A 21,205-nucleotide genomic window follows, 5' to 3' on the forward strand; every position below is an offset into this window, starting at 1 on the left:
TTCTCTCGGGGTTAATTTCTCCTGCTGCTGTATTAACCGGGTAGGCAACTTGCACTAAGTTTGTAAATAAACGAAGACTAAAGGACGGGAGGCTTCGCCCAGGCAAACGGAGGGGGATGGGGCGGCAACGCCCGGGTCCTGCGCCCTTTGCCTGCCCTTGCGGGGTCCCGGCGGGTACAGGTGAACGCCCCCCGCCCCCCCAGGGCACCCCCGGGGCGGGCACACCTGCCAGCCCGTACCCGCAGGCCCCGCCGCTCGGCACCGACGGGCGGGCGCTCGGCGCTGCCGGCCGGGCACGGCGGAGCGGCGGGGCGGGGTCAGGCCGCGCTCCGGGCCGCCGCCCCCGACGGGAGGGAGGGAGGGGGAGAGGCGCCGCCGTCCGTGCACGGAGCGAAGTAGAGGCAGAAAGTTCGCCGCCGGGAGCCGAGCGCGCCGCGGAGAGAAAGTCCTCGGGGCTGCGGCGCTCCGCACCCGCGGACAGGTAAGGCGGGGGGCAGCCGGGTGCCAGCCCCTGGCGGGAGATACGGCGGGTCGGTCTGTCTGCGGTGAAAGGTGCCCTCTGCTGCTTACCCCCGTGGCCGGCAGCGGGGGGCTCCGCGGCCGCGGGACGGGGGGTCGGCCGTCGCCCGGCTCCGCGGGCTCCCGGCGCTCCGTCCGCCGGGTCTCGCCGGCGGCGGCCCCGGGGCTGAGCCGCGTCCTGACCGGCTCCGCGGGGCGCGGCAGCCCCGGCCTCTGGCGCCGCCGAACAAAGAGCCGCGGGCGCGCAGGGTTCCGCGCTGGCCGGGGGAGCCTGGCCCTGGGCGCCGCGGGATGCGCAGCGGGGGCGGCTCCGCGCAGCCCGGCAGCGAGCGGGCAGCGGCTGCCGCCGGCGTCCCGGCTCCGGGCGCCCTCCCCGCCCCGGCTGCTGCGGCCGGTGCCCGTCAGCGACAGGCGGGACAGCGGCCCCCCGGGCCCCCGCAACGGGTTCGGCGGCTGCCACACGCGTGTGCCCGGCTCTTTGATGGGTATTTACCGGGGAGCCGTGCTCCGTCAGAGGGAGGTGGTGGTTGCGACACAGGGCTCAGCAGCAGTTTGAAAAAACACAGAGCAAAATTGTAGCAAAATGGAAAAGATTTGCTGTCACAGGTCTGGGTCTAAAGATGATGATGATGTGTGTGTGTGTGTGTGTGTGTGTGTGTGAGCTTTCCAAGGAAGGGGTGGAAAGGGAAACGTTGTAGTGAACAATGACAGTTTCAAAAGGTCAGGTTTGTGGGAATAGTTTTAAGTCTGGTGAAGACGGTTCGATGATCTTTGTACCGAGTTTTAATAACATGGAGTAAATTCTCCCTTTTTATATGTCCGCAGGGCTCTTGTCATTTCCCAAGAGAGCTGCGTGTATGAATCCAAGGGTGCCACGCTGGGTTCCCTATGCATCCAGAGCTCCCACTGAAATTAATTTAACATTTTGTTTTAAGTTAACAGCAGGATTAATGGTCGTTTTCTCTAATCAGCTTTTGGTAAAGCTATACAAGAAAATCCCACTGGAACCATTGGGATCTTTGTAAATGCAAAGAATGTGAAAGGAAACCAGTACTTTGTATGACCTTTTTTTATCTAACTGAACTTACAATAATGTGCTTTTATGTTTTTGGCATGAGTGAAACTTACGATCTGCAAATATTTCTCGATGCATTTGGGTTTACTTTTGTGACTGGTCCCGTCCCAGTGGGAAGTGTTGGCTGGTCCTGGAGAGGCTTGCGCTCTGTGATTGGAGAAAAGACAGACAGCTTGCTCTGACTGTTATTGCACTGGGATGAGCTGCTGCGGTCCCATCGCACCCTCATCAGACCCTGTGGAAAGCCGGCTCTGGGAGCCAATGTAGCAAAACCCTAACCCGACCCCAGAGGTTTTTTTGCAGGACTTTTTTGCAGCTTTGGCTTCCCAAGCGAGGGTCTGGGAGAGCTGCTGAGCCCCAGTGTAATGGGGAGAGGGCAGGGAGGTGTGGGGGGGAAGGGGAGGACCACCCTTGCTGCTCCGCTGTCAGTGACAGTCAGATGAGTGTAGCAAGGCTGAAACTACAGTGTCAGAATACGATTGTGCTTTGGGTGGCTTAAGTTGACACAGCCTCGTGTTGCCCTAGCAGCCCCTGCCTACCTCTGCCTCTTTTCCCCATTCATACCAGCACAAACGCTTATGCTGCCCTGCGGTGAACTGGATCTAGGCACTGATTTAATTTTAAATTCTAAAAACCAGATTTAATTTTAACCTGGAACGGTTCCATGATTTGGTTCACTGGGGGGTAAGAGAAGAGGAAAGAGGGTGTGGAGAAGGTAGGCTTGCTCTTTTTTTAAGCTGGCAAAACTTGATGTTGCTGCCAAAAGTGCTTGTGGAGCTGCAGTGTGACTGCATGCACTCCCAGCTGCCTCTCCCCCTCCCTGCCTCCCCTGGGAGCCAGTCCAGTGATTCTGCATGTAGCCTCAGGAGCCTTCCCTCCCTGGGTAAAATTGAGCCTTTGCAAATTAATCCATTAAGTGTAATGGAGTAATTTGTAACAGAAAAATTAAGCAAGTGCCCAAGTGTTTGCATAATTGTTGCTTTGGACAACACTGAACACTGTAGATAGTGCAGCACAATGTGCAGGGTTTTATAAAAAGCATGTGAGCTTGTAAGCTCTTACTGGTTTGTGCTGTTCTTTGCAGGGTCTGTCTTATACTTAATGCTCAGGGTGAGCCAGAAGTTTTACAGGCTGTGATGACACTTGTAGTAATAAGTAATTATCACATGGGCTTGTGACAGGAATGGGTGCTGATCCCGCCAGGTGAAATAAGCTCTGTGTGTTTCTCAATCCTGGAGCTGGCTGAAAAGTAGAAACTGGTTCCCAGCATAAAGCAGCAAAGTCTTTACTGCAGCAGCAGGTGGGGAATCTGTCCTGTCCCTTCATCGTTAGACCATCCCAACACATTACTTGCACTGGCTCTAGTGGGTGTGAGTCAGATCAAGTCAGTGATCAGGCTGAGAATTAGTGCTCACCATTGAAAAAACCCATCAGTATACTGACTGAACTGCTCCTGTTTCGACACTTGTAATAGCATGGCCTGAAGGCAGGAGGTGGAAATCCATGGCCAGGGATGGAGAGTGCTGTGAGACTCCCCCTTTTCATGGCAATGTAGTTTAGATGATGTTGGTAGTGGTGCTGCTCCTTCCATTCCCCTTATTGCAAAAGGTGTTAATTTGGTGCTCAGGTCCTGGGGAGCACTCACCATCTCATGTTAGATCTGTACTGTAAGTATTCTGACTATCTGGAAGTAATAACTGTTGTTGCAAGTGCAAATGATAATTAGTTCTTATTACTTGTTACCTACAGAAGAGAGGTAGGCCGTATGTTTGCATGCAGAGCTTGATGGTATTGGTTTCTGGCATCTGGGCACTCTTCCCCTTGGGCCACAGTGCAGCTCATGGTGGGGCTGACACGGAGTCGGTTGAAGGACTGCTTTTTGTTTGTCAGTTTGTAATAGCAGATGTGCTTCCAAAACCTGCATTTGTTAGGCAGATCTGAGCTCTTCCATGCTTAGCTGCTGGCGTTACCACCAAGCGCTGCTGAAGACCTGCTTCACTACTCGCCCTCAGTGAGATGCCTGCAGAGGGTGATGTGGGTGCCCTGCCCACTGACTGCACTAGTGAGCAAACTGCGCTGTCTGCTCACATTTGCAGTGACAAATTCAACTCGGACCTTGAGTCTGATAGTGCATAGGCACTTTAATAGGGATCCTTCATGCTGCCGTGGAACAGCCTTATAGATTGGCAGCGTTGCTGTATGTAGCATTTAGAGCCAAATGTGAGATTCTAATGGTGCCAAAGTGAAGTGCATGGCTTCTGAACATGAAAAATAATAATGGAAATAATAATTATAATAATAATAATGGTAATAGAAAAGTTGCAACTGTTTCCGTGTATACTCTCAAATTCTCTGTGGGATTTATTTCCCCCTCTATAAAGTAAATTGCAGTGACACAAAGTAATGCACTGGAAAAGTTTGGACAAATGCTACCGATGAGATTATATAATACAATAGCAAAGGAATTTATTATGAAGCCTGTTCTTGATTCAAAGACGAAAAGATTTTCCCTGGTGGACTGTGGATAGTTTATAGCTTCCTCTCCCCTCCCCAAAGTGCATGTGTTGTATTGTGTAACCACAGAAGTATATGCTTACTCTTCTTCAGCAAATGGTTTGTGAGGCCTTTAATAGCAGTTGTAAAGCTTGTAGTTTGTTGCTTGGGATAGCATAGCTGAAAATAGGTTTTACTGTTGGTGGTAATTAAAATATGAGGACTTTTCTGGGCTTTGCTTCTATTTCTTGTGGGCCATGATTAAATGGTGGCATGTCTAGAATTAGAAGTGCTCCTACTGTCTATAGACATTGAGATAACAATTTCCTAGGTGACCTCACTGCCTCTTTTCTCTCTTTAGAATTGTCTGTTTATTTCTTTACTTCAAAATCAATTATTTTAAAAAGAGTAATAAAACAAAAGCACAGGCAGCCCATTTATTACTCTTGTTTTATCACATTTGCCACTGAATCAAATATGCTGTGATATGCAGCTTGCAAAGCAAATAGGTGATACCTCCAGATTGTTCAGCCTGTGGAGGAGAAGGCTCCAGGGAGACCTTACGGCAGCCTTCCAGTACCTAAAGGGGGCCTGCAAGAAAGCTGTGGAGGGACTTTTTACAAGGGCATGTAGTGACAGGACAAGGGGAATGGCTTTAGACTGAAAGAGGGTAGATTTAGATTAGATAGAAGGAAGGAATTCTTTACTGTGAGGGTGGTGAGGCACTGGAACAGGTTGCCCAGAGCAGCTGTGGATGCCCCATCCCTGGAAGTGTTCAAGGCCAGGCTGGATGGGGCTTTGAGCAACCTGGTCTAGTGGAAGGTGTCCCAGCCCATGGCAGGGGATTGGAACCAGATGATCTTTAAGGTCCCTTTCAACCCAAACCATTCTATGGTTCTATGATACTGAGAAGCCTTAAGTTTTGAGGTCATGGGGAAGATCACAGCAGAGGAAACAAGTTTGTTTTGCTTTAGATGTAGTTCTTATCACTCATCTTTAATTTTTCATTGCTTTCATCGTTTGTCTAGTTTTGTTTTTTCTTTCTTCTTTAGTACAGGGTTTCTTATTTCTAGGATGTATGTGCTTATATCCCAAACATGAGGGAAGCATGTTTCTCTGCAAACAGAAGTGATATCATTCCAAGGGATGAAGGGTGAGAATAAAACCCTCACCAGGTGCTCACCTGCTGCATAAACAGTGTCTTCTCTGTTGTGGGCATTTGGTACCTTGCTGTTGGGACTGGGTCAGCTTATGCCTGGGCACAGCATCATGGAGTAGCATCCTGACTCCTCTTTGCTTACCTTTTCCTTGTGTGGCTGGGTCAGAGACCTGTAGAGTTAGTCTCCTGCTGCTCACATGTCTGTAGTCTGTCAAACTCGATAGTGATGAAGGAGCATTGCTACGATGTGCCAGTGTGCCAATGAGGTGAAGAGTCTTGGTTTTGAAGGTACCAGAATGCCCCTTGGCTGCCTCATCGCCTAGTTGTGCTGCGTCGTTTGCTAATGTCGTTTCCTACTTGCTGGCCTGCATCTTAATGGAGTTCTTCAACCACGCTAACTGATTGTAATAACTTTTGCCTGTCTAGACAGGGCCTTACTGTGTCTGATTAGATCCCAGCTTTGTGGCGTGCATCGCTGCCTGTTTCTTATAAATGCGACGAAGGGAAAAAAAAAAGCGCATGTTAATAGGGCTTAGTCTGTTTTTTTGCTTTGCAGTGTTAGTATAAAATGTTTATAGATGTTTACTTTTTGCCTGAAGGAAAATAGTTTTAGCCAAATGTCTCTAGGATGCAATTTAGAAGTGAACTTCTTATCTGCAGTTAGGAAGGAGAAGACAGACGTTCGCTTTGAGGATATTAATTGGGGCTCCACTGAAGTCAGTTGCAGAAGTTTGTTGTTCACTCAAGTCAGCAACTTTTTCCCATTTATGTAAAGAAATTAATTTCTCTGAATCATTAATAAAAATTAAAAGCAGGAAAACTTCTTGCTGCTCATTTTTTTTCTTTACTGCTTTTTGGAACTGAAACATGTTGAATGTAACTTTGTCACTGTCAATATTTAAGCACTGTAGAGGAAAGTGTGTATAAAATATTTTTCTGCTTTAATTATTTTTTTTAATTGGTGTGGGTTTTGGAGAAAACAATCTTCACAAAGTATAGAGTCTGAGATACATTTGGGGTGGCAATAGGGTCTATCCTGTCTTTTTTTCTTCCATGCCTTTCTCAGAAAAAAGAGAGATTCAGATTTTCAAGTCTCTTAATTACAAAGGATAAAAACAACCTGGGAGAAGAAATGGACTTCTAGTTTTGATTTGAAAAGTAAATCAGAAGGTAGTGCAAACGTGCGTGCTTTTCAGTAGCTCTTATTAGTGTTTTAAACTCTGTATCATGGTACCAACTGCTTCTGTTTTCCTTGTACTGTTAGGATGGATTTAAGACTTAAAGAAGAAAGGAAACATGTCAAAGAAGTTAGCAGACCCTTCTGGTGTCTCACAGGAATGGGAAATAAAACTACACTTTTTGAAGCTGGGAAAAGCAGTTGCAGCTTGGCTTGTGTGCAGTGCCTGCCCAGAGGAAATTCCTACTTTATAGCAAGAGAGTGGCCAAGGACTAGAGCATATTATTCTAATTAAATCATTTAGATTGCATCATCGTCATTCAAAAAGCTCTGTGCATCTTCTCTGAGTATAAAAATGAGAGTTACAGACGTGTTCTATAGGGACACTGTGAAGGGTTTGGATACTTACATGCCGAAATGTCATCTTCAGTTGATGCTGTAAAGTTTAAATTGCTGTTTTGTTTTCATATTAGTCACTTGAAAATGCTCTTAAAACCAGTATCTCTTATGTGCATTAGCTGTGTGCAGAATTATCATTCTTTTATGTATCATTCCTTTGTGATACACCACAATATTAATAAAACAGCTTTTAAAAGGAAACAGTAAATGCAGCTCTATAAAAATAGGACATTGACCTCTCATTCTAGTTCAAGAAACCAGTCTACTGCGGAAAGACTGCGTCCTGGATCTGGAGCCACTGTTGGTGTAGCCGTGCCCCCACCACAGGGTGTGCCTTTAGCCCAGCTGGTGCAAATTTTACCTTGACCACCCATAGATGCGACCTGGCCATACATACAGAGAGATCGCACTTGAACGTGGTACTGGTACCAGTAATGAGTATATAATTGTCATGATTTCTGATAGAACTACATCGCAATTTTAGTGTGAGCTACTTGGCAGTGTTAACCCCCTATAATTAACTTGTGTGATCATTGTATATACAACAGCAGAAAGAAGAGAAACTCGAACCATTAAGATACGATTGTTTGGAATACAAAGCTTGTTAAGTAATTACAAACTTTCAAGTTTTACCAACTGACTGCAAGGCATCTTGTTTGAAAAATGAAACTGTTAAAATAATCTACTTTTTTTTCTGTGGTTTTAAACCAACAGGAATGTTTTATTTGAACCAAAATACTTTGTATATATTCCTCTTTATCAGCTCTTGAGGGGGAAGATATTTGCTTAAAGATGTTCAAGTTTTCAGTTAAGTAACACATTGTTTAGTTTCAGGCATTTTCAGTCTAAATTAATTAGGTTGAAATCATCAATGAATACATGCCTATGCTGGATTTGACTTGGTCTGAATGTGAACTTTCTAAAGTCATTCTCATTGTGTTACGAGGGCTCTTACTAATTTGATCCTCACACTTCTTCCACTCAAGTTATGTGCAGGCCGATGTTCGCCTCCCTCCTCCTTCTCACCAGGAGGCATAATCAGATCCAGTCTGAAGGGGTTCCCCTTCCATGAGCTTTCCTTTCCAGTTGCCAAACGAATGTATCAGATATAGTCCACTCTAGTTGTCTGTCGTATTAGGCTGGCTGGTGGAAGAACAGCGTACATGGGAGATGCCTGCCCCTGCTTTTTGTTCTCCCTGTTGTCTTCCGAGTCTGCATCAGCTTTTGAGGAAAGTGTTAAAAGGGAAGGAAATTTCTACTCTGCTGTATGCCAAACAAGAGAGCATATTGTCACTGGAAGTCCAGTGAGTTTTTCTAACATTTTGATTCTCAAAAATGACAGCAGTTGTTATTTCTGTGGGAGGAACAGATTCGCTCATTTAACAGCATCACACCTTGGATGCAAGCTTTGAAGTTCCAGTTGTGGTGGTACTGGTGCTGAAGCCGGAAACCGATGGTGGAACAGATACAGTGCTGCGTGCTTCAGATTCGTTTTCACTGACAAAATAAATCAGTGTCACCTGACAACAGTGATTTCAGTGTAGCTATTTATCCACATTAACTGTGGTCCCCATTTGGCATATTGTCCCTATAAGGTTATTTGCATATGGAAAAATGTCAAATGGTGCTAAGTGCTATTATGCGCTTTCATTACCACAAAGCACAAATAGCACCTGAAAAGCTGTTACAAACAATTATAAGGTTCTTTTTTTTTTTAGTGATAGTGTAAGTACTCATCCTGACTTTTTTTTTTTTTTTAAACTCCCTCTTTGTTTGGGTTTTCATGACCTTATATTCATGGTCTTGCTGTGAATCTTTCCCATTCCCTTTGTATTTTTTTATTTAGTAAGAATATAATTTTTTGTTGCTGAAAGTAAAAAAAACCTTTGCCTTAACTAAGTGCATTGGGCTGCTGGAGTTCTGAAGTAGAGAACCAATTTTTAAGTTGTATCACAATCCAGTAATTAACAGCAATAAAGGGAAATACCTGCACAACACTCACAATGCTCTTCCCTCTCTAAGGTTTATCTTTTTATATAGTGCCAGTAATGCACTGGACATTCAATAAAAGAAGGTGCTGCTATTAGGCAGCTTAGTCTAGATACGTCCCCCAAGGAGAGTATAGATTGCAATTGGTAATAGGAATTGAACAAGGTTTTAGCATGTCATAACATGGCTGTGATTTTTATTTTTTGTAATTACTCCGTAGGCTTCTGGTTTTCTCTGTGTCTGAGACTTACTTGTCTCAAGCCAGGTCAAGGTCAGCACATTACTAAGGTTATTAAAATTTGCCTTATGACTAGCAAAGTGATGAAACTGTTATTTTTATATTTGCAATTGAGTTGACATTTCAGGGACATAAAATGATACAAACTTTCATTCTCAGCAGTTGCGATGAAGGCTACTGATGTCTGTTGACACTCCCTTCTTGTTGAGCAGATTTGTTGTAGTTGACATATTATCGCTAATAGCTCTCAAATCCCTGACAGTAGTAGTCCCGTCCTACCTTTGCTGTTGTTATGATCAACCAGTTCCTAGGCTGGCAGCAGGCAGGGAAATTGTAGGGTAGCAGGCAACTAACTGTTCTATCAGCTACTTGAAAGTATGTAATAGATATCAGCAAGGCCTAATTAACAGCTACAATTGCACCATTGGGAAGTATCTACACGTACAGAGGAGTCCTACAGTCTGCTCATGGTCGCCTTGATTCTTTTACTGAATATTGCGGATGCTTGAACCCCAGTAAAAATATTGTGTATCTGACTACTTCTCCAGAATCCCTTAACAGCCATCGTTAATACTTAACTACAATGTGTCTTCTTAAGGACCAGGTCAGATGAGGCTTGAATTCAGATGATGAAATCAGTGTTTTATTTTTTTCTTTCTTTCTGTCTGGTGCAAACAAAAGTAAGAAAAAGGAGAGCTATGCTGTTTTCTCTATCACTGAGAGACTTCACCAGAGCACCTATCTGAAATAAAGTCAGTCCATATTGGTTGCTTTTAAAACTCTGACCTGGCATCCTTTTATCAGTAGTAAAGACTTTTAACTTTTTTACCTACCCTCTGTTGTTATGAACAAAGCTACTTTTTTTTTTTTTGGTGGTCTGTGGTACTGACATGAGCCTAAAATGCAATAAAATGAAAGGAATGTAGAACAAAATAGGAAACCTGGGACCAGTGCTCATGTACTGCTTTATTTGCTGAGGTGTAGCTCCGGTATCACTTCCTTGCAGAGTGTTTGTTTCTTCTGTAATGAAATGTGGGTGTTAAGTATTTTCTACCTTTCTAAAGTGATGAAGCCTGCTTCATTTTGTGAGGCAGTAGAAAGTCCTCAAGGAAGTTACCAGGTGACTCTGTTATTGTTTAATCTTCCTGTTGAGGTACACAACAATATTATCATCAGTACTGCCTAATGAAAGAAAAGATTTGAGTGTTGTAGTAGCATAATTGATGCTCGACAATTAACAATAGCATCCTTAAAGCATTGTGCTTTTTTATAATGCTACGAAACCTGGGTCTTTGAGAAATGTTTTCCTTCACCTTTTTTCTCTGTTGGGTGATACCTTCTAGACATCATCTTTCTCCCCTCTATTTCTTTTGGATCCTGACAGCTTCTACATTTGGTCATGGAAAAGACATTTCCCATAGCGGAGAACTACATTAGAAAAACAAATCACTGAACAGTTGCGGTTCTCTTGTTTGACAGTTTATGGAGCAAATGCTGGCTATGCACCATTTAGCATTCTCCAAGACAAAGTACCCACACAGTGCTGCCAATTTCATTAGAGTGCTACACCAGCTACTTTTAAAATTTGGTCCTGTTTACATAGGAATTTCAGTTTTACTACCATACCCATCAAAAGGTTATTGTCTGCACACAGAGAGTCACTGTTTTTAGCAAATCTGCCTATAAATCTAAGTAACCAGTAATTAAATGGAAGTCTGAATACCAGGCAAGGAATAAAACTGAGGGTCTCCCTGTGGATTACAGTTATGCTTAGCACGGGCTGCTTTTAAGCACCAATCAGCCAAAAAATTTTTGTTATTCATCATTGGGACCCACCTTTCCAAGAAACCAAAAGCTAAATTTCAACAAAAGGCGAGAGATGACTCAAGGAACAAAATGGTCACCATGGAGTGGTGATTTCTTTTTCCTCTCAAAGAAAGGTATCTGGAATTGGTGCTGCTTTTCCAGTTTGTGACACTTGGGAATAGAAGCTGGGTGCTTGGGGGTGGTGTCAGGAAAAGTAAGTCCAAAAGCTTTGCTGTTTTCTCAGTTACAGGATCAGCCTCACACTGGTCCTCCACATCTATCTTTCTCCCTTTGCTCCCATTTCCATGGCCCAAGATCCACAACAGGACCTTAGCAGGTTGAGCAGCAGTGTACAGAATTCACATACTATACACATGAATTATATGTCCACAGTGTATCAGGCTTTGCCAGAATCTGTCTACAGCCAAGACATAATGTATAGCAACACTTTTTTTAATGAGGAACATGCGTCTGTTACACGTTTAGCAGAGGATATTTCTGGAGCAGTGTTAAGAAAATATGCTTTGGTTTTACAGTCCCGTACCCCTGTGTCTGTCTGTAGAGATGTCATTTTTGAGTCAAAGACCAGACGCAAGGGCTTTCAAAGTCTGTAAGTCTTGGAGCTGGATAGAAGCCTGGCAGCTCTACCCACTCTAAACTGTGTCTCATCATCCCCTCATCTGCTCCCCCTCCAAGCCACTGAACAGACGTGCTGTTTGGAGGGTTGAGGAAGTATTTCTAAAGAAACACTTGAATAAAAATGCTGTTTTGTTGAAGTCTCGTGCAAATGTGCAAATTCCTAATTTTCAATAGAAAAGCTGCTGTGAAGTGGTGTAGTTCAAAGCTACAGTGAAGTGTATTGGTTTAGTTGGATTCTCATTTCAACTCCTTTCATCACCTTCCGGTGAAAAACTTTGTTTCCGTGTCAAAACATTGACGCTTGAGTCAAAAACTGGCCTGAAATGTTTTTTGTTAGGTTGATAATGCAGGTAATGGGTATGGGTGGCCCCAAGATTGAAGTCAGGGCTTGAAGACAAGGCTGTGAGCGTGACGGCAGCTCCCTCTGTGTCTTGCGGTGAAGGCAGCCAGGAATGAGCTCTGCCCATGTTTTGAGCCAGCACAAAGCACTGTGAACACTGCCAGCATGTGCCCAGCCCAAGGTAATGGCACAGAGCTAAAGGTGATGTCCCTGCGGCTCAGCGGAGTTTATTAGTTTGGCCCAGAGCCATGCTAAAAGTGTTCAAAAGTCTTTTGGTTATCTCCGAGTGTGGGCAGGGATTCCTTGTGTCTGTTCAGAACAAGTTTGAACCTGTCGGCATCATAACCTATAGACATATCCTGTAAATTTGCATCTTTGATGAAAGGAAACTGGCATCTTTTAGTATATTGCGTCTCTTTGACTGCCTTTGAGTTTGTTAATTGATTTTTTTTCTTTTTTAAACCTTCCAAAGCTTGCCTCACTTGTGTAGAAATATTAAGAGGAAGAAGCAATTAGTTCATGATTTGGTGGCCATCTAAGTCCAAAATGCCAAAAGATCTTTTCTGGACTGTGTTTCATGTTCTCCATCAAGCCTTCTTTTCTGAGCCTTGTACCCGTAGGCTCGGCAGTCTGCAGTATAAAGCTGCATGGAAGCAGCGTTTCCATGCGGGAAGGTTAGGACAGGTGAAGCTTTTGAACTGATGCAATCACTCCCTTCCCCATATGCAACTGAGGGCTCCTTTGTTTCTCCTGATACCTTGGTCTGGCTTGGAGAGAGCTTTTGGAGAAAGATACAATGGTATAAGCATTTTTTCTGGTGTTCATGGCTAACTATTTTGTGCTTTAGCGCCTGTGTGCTTCAGCTGTACTTGGACAGCACGCTGCAGGTTCCTCTGGGAACAGTTGCCAGATGACCCGAGGAAGAAGAGATGCTAAGGAGACCTCTTTAGCTCTACAGTGGAAAGTTGCATTGAGGTCGTCCTCATCAGGAGTCGAATTGTTCAAGGGCATTTTGTTGAAGCCAGGATTCAAATGATGCAAAATGTGCATCTGCTCAGGATTTGCATGGCTCTGTTAGCTGAGCAGCTGCAGGGAAGGGCTCTAACAGAGTGATGGCACTGAAGGTTTTCCCATGGGGCTTCCTACTTGGATGACTTGCATGAAACAGCTACCTCCATGGTGTCTGGAGGGAAGAGTTTTACTTGACTTAGTTACCTAGGTCCTTGGTTCAACAGTTGTCTCTGCTGGTTAGGCAGCAGAAGGCATAGTGCTGTACGTGGAAAACAGGAGGGAAGATGTGTTCTTCCTCTCCCTAAGAGATGGTGAGGGTGAATGCCTCTTCTAACTCTGTTCACGGTTTGCATACAACTTTTACAGATCTCTTCTCTGCAGATTTCCCCATGGCATCTCAGCTCCTGACTAGTCTCTGTGGAAAAGCCAGTGTGTATGCAGGTGGTGGGCAAGTATTGGCTGCACAGTAAGCAGCAGGAAAAGTTAGGATGAACCACTGCTGACTGGAATAAAGTTTGTTTTAAAGTGGGGGGAACCTCCTCACCCAAACCTCCAAAACACGTCATTTAAGCTTGTCTTCAGAAGATTAACAAGAGAGTGCTGATTAAGTGTAGTTCCATTGTCCTGTCTCCCACCCAGAGGGAGAGGAGTAGGATAAGGTGTGCGGAGAGCTTATGTCAACGCTGCTGGGGATTGCTGTGTGGTCTTGGGGGGCAGAAAGGATCTCGGGCAGGAAAATAAATCATTGATGTGGGCTGGTGATGTGTCCACGTGAGCGATGGGTCGTGCTTGTGCTGATTGCATTGGGGTGGGGAGATACTGTAGGGGTGGAGGTGGTGGCTCCTATGCTTCGCTGCCTGGGCTAGGAAAGCCACTCTGGCCCCATCAGTGTGTCCCAGGCAGTGTCAGCTTCCCCTAGTCTTCCCCATCTAGGTGTGTGACTTGGGCTGCTCCCCTTGCCAGAGGACAGCAGCTTTGTCCATCGGGAGTTGCAGTGATAGCCTGTTTTCTTCCCAGGCTTTGGATGTGACTTTGCATGATGGGGCCAGGGAGCAGAGCAGGGCTGTGCTGTGTGGGACATGTGCTGCCCAACCTGGAAACTGCCCTTCGTGTAATGTCTTGTGCCCTTCAGTGCCACTGGGGTGGCTGCCAGCCCGGGCCCTTGCCTAGTCCTTGGGCAGCAAGGCTTGTAGCCCTTCCCTGCTGGTGCAGGTCACCATCGAATATTGAGAGCTTTCCTGGCCGGCTCCCTGCTCTTGCAGTTTCCCCGCTTCCCAGCCCGGGTATGCTCGTGTGGCAGCACCCGTTGAGTCTCATACCCCTCACCCCCAGCTGGCAGCAGGTAATCGAGCTCAAGGTGCTTTCTGTTCGACTTCTTTAGCAGCAAAATAGGTCAAAGTGTGTTCAGGGTGTTGTTTCAGTATATATCAGAATACCTTGCCATATTTTGCTTTACTAAATATTTTAAGGCTTTTACGCTTTGGCCTGTGTCAGGATAAAAATAAGTACAGGACTATCAGACTTTCCCCGCAGGACAAAAATTCCATTTTCCAACCACCTCTAATTATTTCCATTCTGCTGTCTGGAAAGGATCTGGAGACAATTTAGGAAGCCAATTTACAATTGACTTGGGAAAAAATTATTTACCCTCCTGAGCCTCCTTAGATGTGCAGCCAGTGGCGTGTGATCAATAGGAAATCTCATGCTCGGTGATTTTTATGCTCACGGAAGGTCCTTGAGACCATGAAACTCAGCCTGGATCCTGCTTACCTGCGTGTGCGGACTTTGTAGCTGTGGTAGACCAAACTGTTCACTCGTTGAAGAGCTTTGTGTAGCCGGGAAAGTGGCAAAGGACCATTTGAAGTGTGAATAGAGTGGCTGTGCTCTGCGAAAGGCCTTGTTGCGAGGTACATGGCATGCCGTTGCCCACTGCCTTCCCATGGCAGCTTGGGTGACCTTGCAGCTTCTGGGCCCAGCAGTGTTACCTGCAGGCGGCAGTGGGGCATGCGTTCGGCTCCCGTGGTCATGAGCGTGCCTGTGAGTAACATCTGTTGCTCCAGCATCTGTGGCTCCAACTATGAAGGGAGATACTTGAAAGGGTGTGCGTGCACCTTGGGCACCGAGCTACCAGTGCTCCCAAAGCTTTCTGTCTGATCCCTGTTCTACAGATGGATCCAGATTTTTCTTTGGCTTTTCGTACATACCAGAGCTGCATACATCATCCTGCATGCCTCTTTAATCCTATTAGGGCTGTGTTTAACTGGGGTTAGGATTTGTCACTAATGAGTGCGTTGAGGTTAGTAATTTTCAATTACATTTTTGTAACTCTCAATTAAAAAGGTGGTTGACTTTTTATATGCAGAATTTAAAAATTCTTATTTTTCATTTAGGCTGGCTGCAAATTGTAAAATCGGGACTCATGGGTCTACAGAATTAACATTCTTAAGAAATATTGTAAAAAGTGTTCTTCATGGTTAACATTTAGAATTTTATTTTAAGATTTTATGTGCTTTGTGCTATGCTGGCAAATTGAAAAAATATTGGATCCTTATATGGAGAACCAACAATTTCCCACAGCCCTGCTTTTACAGTACTGAATGCATTTCATTTTGTGTGTGATTTTCCCCAGTTGCCAACTGACTACATCATACAGTTTTTTTGGCTTATTCTTTCTGTCTTATGACCATCAGCAGATATTTTGAGTAGCATATTCTAAAGCCACAGATCCTTTTGCTGCCTTGGATTTTGCCTGTTACCACTGGTAATGGAAAAGATTTTATTAATTTTGTGGCGTCAGTAAGCGTTTCAGACAAGGCTTTGGGAGAGCCTTGGTGTGTGACCCCAGCGCTTGGCACTGGTTGCCCTCTGCATTGGCAAAGGAGGGGTGCATCTGATGGTCTCCAGTGTGTTCTTCAAAAGTAGGGCGAGATTGCTCTGGAAAGGGATGAGGAAAAAGATTGGTACTTGTAAACAGTTCAAGATGCTCTGCAAATCCTTCAGGATGATCTAAGTGTTGAAGAGATGAAGTTGAATTTGAGGCATACTGCTGAAGCTGGGAATGACTGGAGGAAAGAGAAGATGGGACTAGGCATGGGTGGTGGTGGTTGTAGAGATGTGTAATGTTCTTGCACAACAAACTGGCGTTTTATGGAAACAGACTGGCCACCAGAAACTGAGTTACAGAAATCTGGGAGGGGATAACACTGCTGGTCTGTTGCAGTTAACAGGGCTACATCTGAATTACTGCCTTCAGATCTGGGCAACACAGCAGCAGGAAGGAATATAGTATATATAAACTATCAGGCAGTTCACAGCAGTCTAAGGATGTATGGTGTTCAGGACATTGTGTGCATTTTGGAGAGTATTTGTAAGAGAGTGACAAATGATAGCATACTGAAGATTGATTGAAGTGGAGTAAACTGAGATGTGAATGTGGGATAGCTTAGCTTAATGGTCATGGGGAGAGGGCTGACATACTAATTAGCATACCTGAAAGCTATAACCCTTTTGCAGAGGGGGCTGTTACTTAAGATGCTGCAAGGGATTATGAATGGTAAAAATTGGAAGTAATAAGCTTAGAAGAAAATTTAATCTGAATAAAAGGAAGGGCGTCTTCACAGTCGTGTCTCGTAAGTAGCAGAGCATTTCTTTGGGGAAAGGATGGGAGCCCTGTCCCTAGAGATGTTTAAATTTAAGCTGTGTAGGACATCAGAATGTGCATTGCTGGGAGGCAGCCCTTCACTGGCAGGATGAGGACTGGCTGCAGTATTTGGCTGTCAGCAATGTTGTTATGATGAAATGTTTCCTGGAATGATACACAGGGGGTTTAGCACCATAAAACATTTGGGGTTTTTTTGGTATAATGGTTGGGGTCAAAGTATCTGTGACGAATTGTCACTGTCAAATCTCTGAGCCAACATTTTTATTAGAGAACATGTCCTGGAATATCTCCACATGCAGAGTTATCTGTGTGGAGAGAGTCACCCAAGGCCAATATTGATAGATCATTCACTAAACCTTGTACTGTAAATGGCAATGGATATTGAAGGCTAAGAACAAGTGTAAAGGGAGGCTTTTATTGCTGCTTTCCAATTTGCCTTTAGTCAATGGCTTTTGTTGTCTTGCACTTTATGGATGTTGAATCCCCGTCGTAAAGGAGGGGAGACAGTAATTGCTATTCACTGAATTCAGATTGAGACAATTCTTAATCAGTGGCTACTTCTTACTTGTAGAAAACTGGTGTAGAAATTAAGATGTTCAGCCTGTCACCTATGCTGAATGATAGATAGAATAATAGAATGGGTTGGGTTGGAAAAGACCTTGAAGATCATCTAGTCCCAATGCCCTGCCGTGGGCTGGGACACCTTCCACTAGACCAGGTTGCTCAAAGCCCCATCCAGCCTGGCCTTGAACACTTCCAGGGATGGGGCATCCACAGCTGCTCTGGGCAACCTGTTCCAGTGCCTCACCACCCTCACAGTAAAGAATTCCTTCCTTCTATCTAATCTAAATCTACCCTCTTTCAGTCTAAAGCCATTCCCCTTGTCCTGTCACTACAGGCCCTTGCAAAATGTCCCTTCCCAGCTTTCTTGCAGGCCCCCTTTGGGCACTGGAAGGCTGCTGTAACGTCTCCCTGGAGCCTTCTCTTCTGCAGGCTGAAACACCCCAACCCTCTCAGCCAGTCTTCATAGCAGAGGTGCTCCAGCCCTCTGATCATCTTTGTGCCCCTCCTCTGGACTTGCTCCAGCAGGTCCATGTTCTTCTTATGTTGGGAGACCCAGAGCTGGATGCAGTACTCCAGGTGGGGTCTCATGAGAGCAGAGTGGTGGGGTAAAATCACCTCCCTCGACCTGCTGGTCACGCTTCTTTTGATGCAGCCCAGGGTACAGTTGGCTTTCTGGACTGCAACACTGTTGGGCCACATTCAGCTTCTTGTCAACCAACACCCCCAAGTCCTTCTCCACAGGGCTGCTCTCAATTCATTCTCCACCCACCCTGTATTTTGCTTGGGACATCACAATAAGTGTCTGGGTTATTTAAAATACATACCTTTTATTATGTCTTTTTCCCCATCACAAGATCATAATAAATGATTTTTTAAATTTTCTGAGCTGTGCACAACCAATAAGCCCATTTAAACATTTTGGTTCTTTTATAACTATTTACTTTGGTTTGGAACACGTCTTTATTTCCTCTGATCAACATACTGTCATTGTTTTTATTTCTTGCAGTATTTCATGTTTCACTAGGACTTCTGTGTTATAGGGAAGACAGTCCCCCAAATAAAACACGTTTGGTAAATACTGCAAGCAACTATGTGGAGCTAACTGGTTTGGGATCTCGGGATAGGAGCCTGACAATAACTTTTTGTTCACTTGTAATCTCCATGTCCTCTTGAGATAGGAGGTTCTTATTGTGCAGTTATCTTCCTCAGCCAAACACCTTTTTGTGTGGAATTTTTATGTTTTGCTGATGGCTTTTTCCTTCCATCTCTGGATTTCTTTGTAGAATTGCTGTAGTTGGGGTTGTTCCCAGAAGCTGAATTTGTAATATGTCATTTTCCATGTTGCACTTAGTATCACAGTATGAAGTATTACTGATAATTTATTCATTGTTTTGAGAAAAGTTTTTTCCATTCATTATTAGCACTTGATTGTAAGTATACGTGTATTATTTACTTACTACTGTAGGTGTTATTCATAAACACACATTTATGATACTTACATATAATATATAAAGTCTTGCATAGAAAAGAGGAATGATTAAATGGTTTCCTCAAGAGTTCATGGGAAGTTTATGGGGGAGCCGTGTCAGTAAAGGTACAATAAGAGTTCTCTATTGTATGTTATCGTGGTTCCTGCCATGCTTTCTGGACTGGTTTTGGAGTAGGAGCCATAATCTTCGAAGCTTTAAGTGCTAAACACTGAAAAGCTCAAAGTTTGTGGTTTAGCCATGTGAGCTCTTTGCTATCACATGGATAATAGACATTCCCTGGATAAAAAGTGAGTCAACTGTACTAAGCCACATCAGAGTTGTCCTCTAAATTAAGGCAATATAATAGGTCCTTTAAGAGTAAATTTGTACAAAAAGGTCAGATTTTTTTTTTTTTGTTGTTGTTCAGATATCATTTGGTAGCTGTAGTTTCATCCCTGTTAAATTTACTGTTTTGTTTCATTTGAAAGGAATGCGGTTAATTTGTATGCATCTTCATATACCACTAAAAACTTCCATATGGAATTTACATTAGATAAAGTTCCAGGAAATAAGAACGAGCCTTGGATGTGAATGACTGTAAACATGCTTAAAGAGTCATTCTGTAAGAATTAAATAATGTTTAGAGATAATCTCGCTGATTTTTTTTCTTTTCTAGAACATAGCAAACACTGTAATTTGAGTCCTAAAATCCAGATGCATGTCATTGCGATGCTTTGCTATGTTGTAGGAATTCATGGGCTATGCTACTTTACATAGTAAGGCAATGGGTGCTGTGTAAAAAAAGTCACCAGAACAGAATCTCTGATAGCCAGAAACCTCTGGAGAAGTTTTTTAGTGGGTGAGGATTTTGTGTCCTGGCTGATTTGGAATAGGAAGTGATGCCTTCGACTCTAGGTCATTGCTCTGAAGGCAGGGTGCCAGTTCCCTGGGATCTTGCTGTGGTAAAGCCTTTCAGTCGATCATCCTTCAGCAAGTGAAGGTTGACACTCTGCCTGTCCACGTGGTAACGCTGCTCTTTCTCATGCATCCTTTTATATTTTTAATTGTAATAGTGGCTTGAGCTGAATGAAACTATTCCAATGAGCCCAGTATACACCCACCATTAATTGTACAACTATTTCCAGTGATTTAGATGGTAGCAGACTTGTGCCTGGGATTATGTCCCTGTTCACTAGCCTCTCCAGTTTAAAGCTCCTGTGACAGAAGAATATCAGCTTGTTACCAGTTTAGCAGTCCCTCTTGGTTTTATACTTATTTTGCAAAAAGAAACACATTTCACCTTGAGTGTTTTGTTGTTCTTGTCATTGTTGATTGGTTTGTTTTAACTTTTGCAGGCAAGTTAATACTGTAATTAGAGCCGACCCCTCCTTTGCTTTCTGTTGTCCAGAAACATATTAAATATATTAATCTCCCAAAGCTGTTAATCTATTCTGTCAAGCTTTCCTGATGCATCCTTTCTTTTCTTGGTTGTGGATGTATTTGTTGATATTTGTTGTTAAAGCTGCGTGCAGTTTTATGATTCTTTGAAACCACCAAGATAGTGGCTCTCTGTATTAAATTCCATTTTGCAAGTGGTTGGTATGGGGTCTGGTACAAAACTCCTCATTATTTTTTCAGGTTTTTCACACGTTTATATTATTCTATATATTTAATTTTTCCTGAAATGTAAAACCATAGAGGGGGCAGATTTTTGAATTATGAAGCATACTCGTAATGCTTCATAAATGGCAATAAAGAGAGGTTGTGAAGTGTATGTGGCGTGGTCATGTCAGTGAGGCTGGGCTTTTTTCATTTATTTTGGGGGTTTTGGTGGATTCATTAGCACTTCCTCAAATGGAATTCTGCAAGTTACATCTCTGAAATTATGAAGTAACAAAGTAAATCCCTTCAAAAGTAACTTACCAATCAAGGTATACTAGATTGTTTTAAGCATTAGAATTGATTAAAAGTTGAAATAATCCTAGAAATAGAGGGGTCAATAGCAAAATGCAAAAATTTCAAGATGTTTCTGAAAAGTAAGCAGTGAAGTAGCCCAGCAGCAGTAGCAGTACGGGATGGGTCACCGGCTGTGGAAGCTCGCTCGAGCTCTGCAGACCAGACAGCGCTGTCATTTTACAGATGTGCAAGCTGTGATGCAGAAAGCTGAATACAAGCTAGTTACGGCACTGCCAGCAAACATAAATGATTTAATACTGTCATGATTAGCCAAATGCAGGATAATTAGCTGGTAAATGCACATTGATTATTTTCTTCATTTTCAGCCCCCTCAGTTCTGGAGTCTGTGTGCGTCAGGGCACTGTCACACGGGAGAGGGGCTCTCACAGGGAGAAGCTGAAGACCTGCCCAGTGCCTGAAGCCGGTCCTTTGGATAAGACAAAAAGTGTTTTAAAAGAAAAGTGGAAGAGTTTTGATGAGGTGGTTGTTGTTGTTGAATAGGTGGAGAGAAAACTCTTGGAAGAAGTCGCTGTAGCCAGTCATCCCTGATTGTTGGGTTTCTTAATAGCTGTGACGCTGCAGCGTGTTGTGCTCTGTCTGCAGACCAGTAACCTGAACTTCACGGGACCTGCCATAAGCAAAGCTGTGAAAGACCAGTATAACTGATGTGTTGATAGCACTTTTCATCCCTCATTTGAGACGTTTAGTAT

General features: G+C 44.0%; 1 protein-coding gene across 4 annotated transcripts in view; it reads left to right on the forward strand.

Moving 5' to 3' along the window:
* The first annotated feature begins 336 nt into the window (after positions 1–336).
* TIAM2 (TIAM Rac1 associated GEF 2) overlaps positions 337–21,205 on the forward strand; it is a 174,637-nt gene continuing 153,768 nt past the window's right edge. For 3 of the 4 annotated variants that reach the window (XM_080389779.1, XM_080389783.1, XM_080389780.1), the window contains exon 1: positions 341–481. The gene's annotated coding sequence lies outside the window, so the exon portion shown is untranslated. Of the gene's footprint in view, positions 482–21,205 lie in introns of all 4 variants that reach the window. The other variant, XM_080389784.1, reaches the window with a different exon arrangement.

The sequence above is a fragment of the Falco punctatus genome (genome assembly GCF_963210335.1).
Source record: "Falco punctatus genome assembly, chromosome: 5".
Taxonomy (NCBI): domain Eukaryota; kingdom Metazoa; phylum Chordata; class Aves; order Falconiformes; family Falconidae; genus Falco; species Falco punctatus.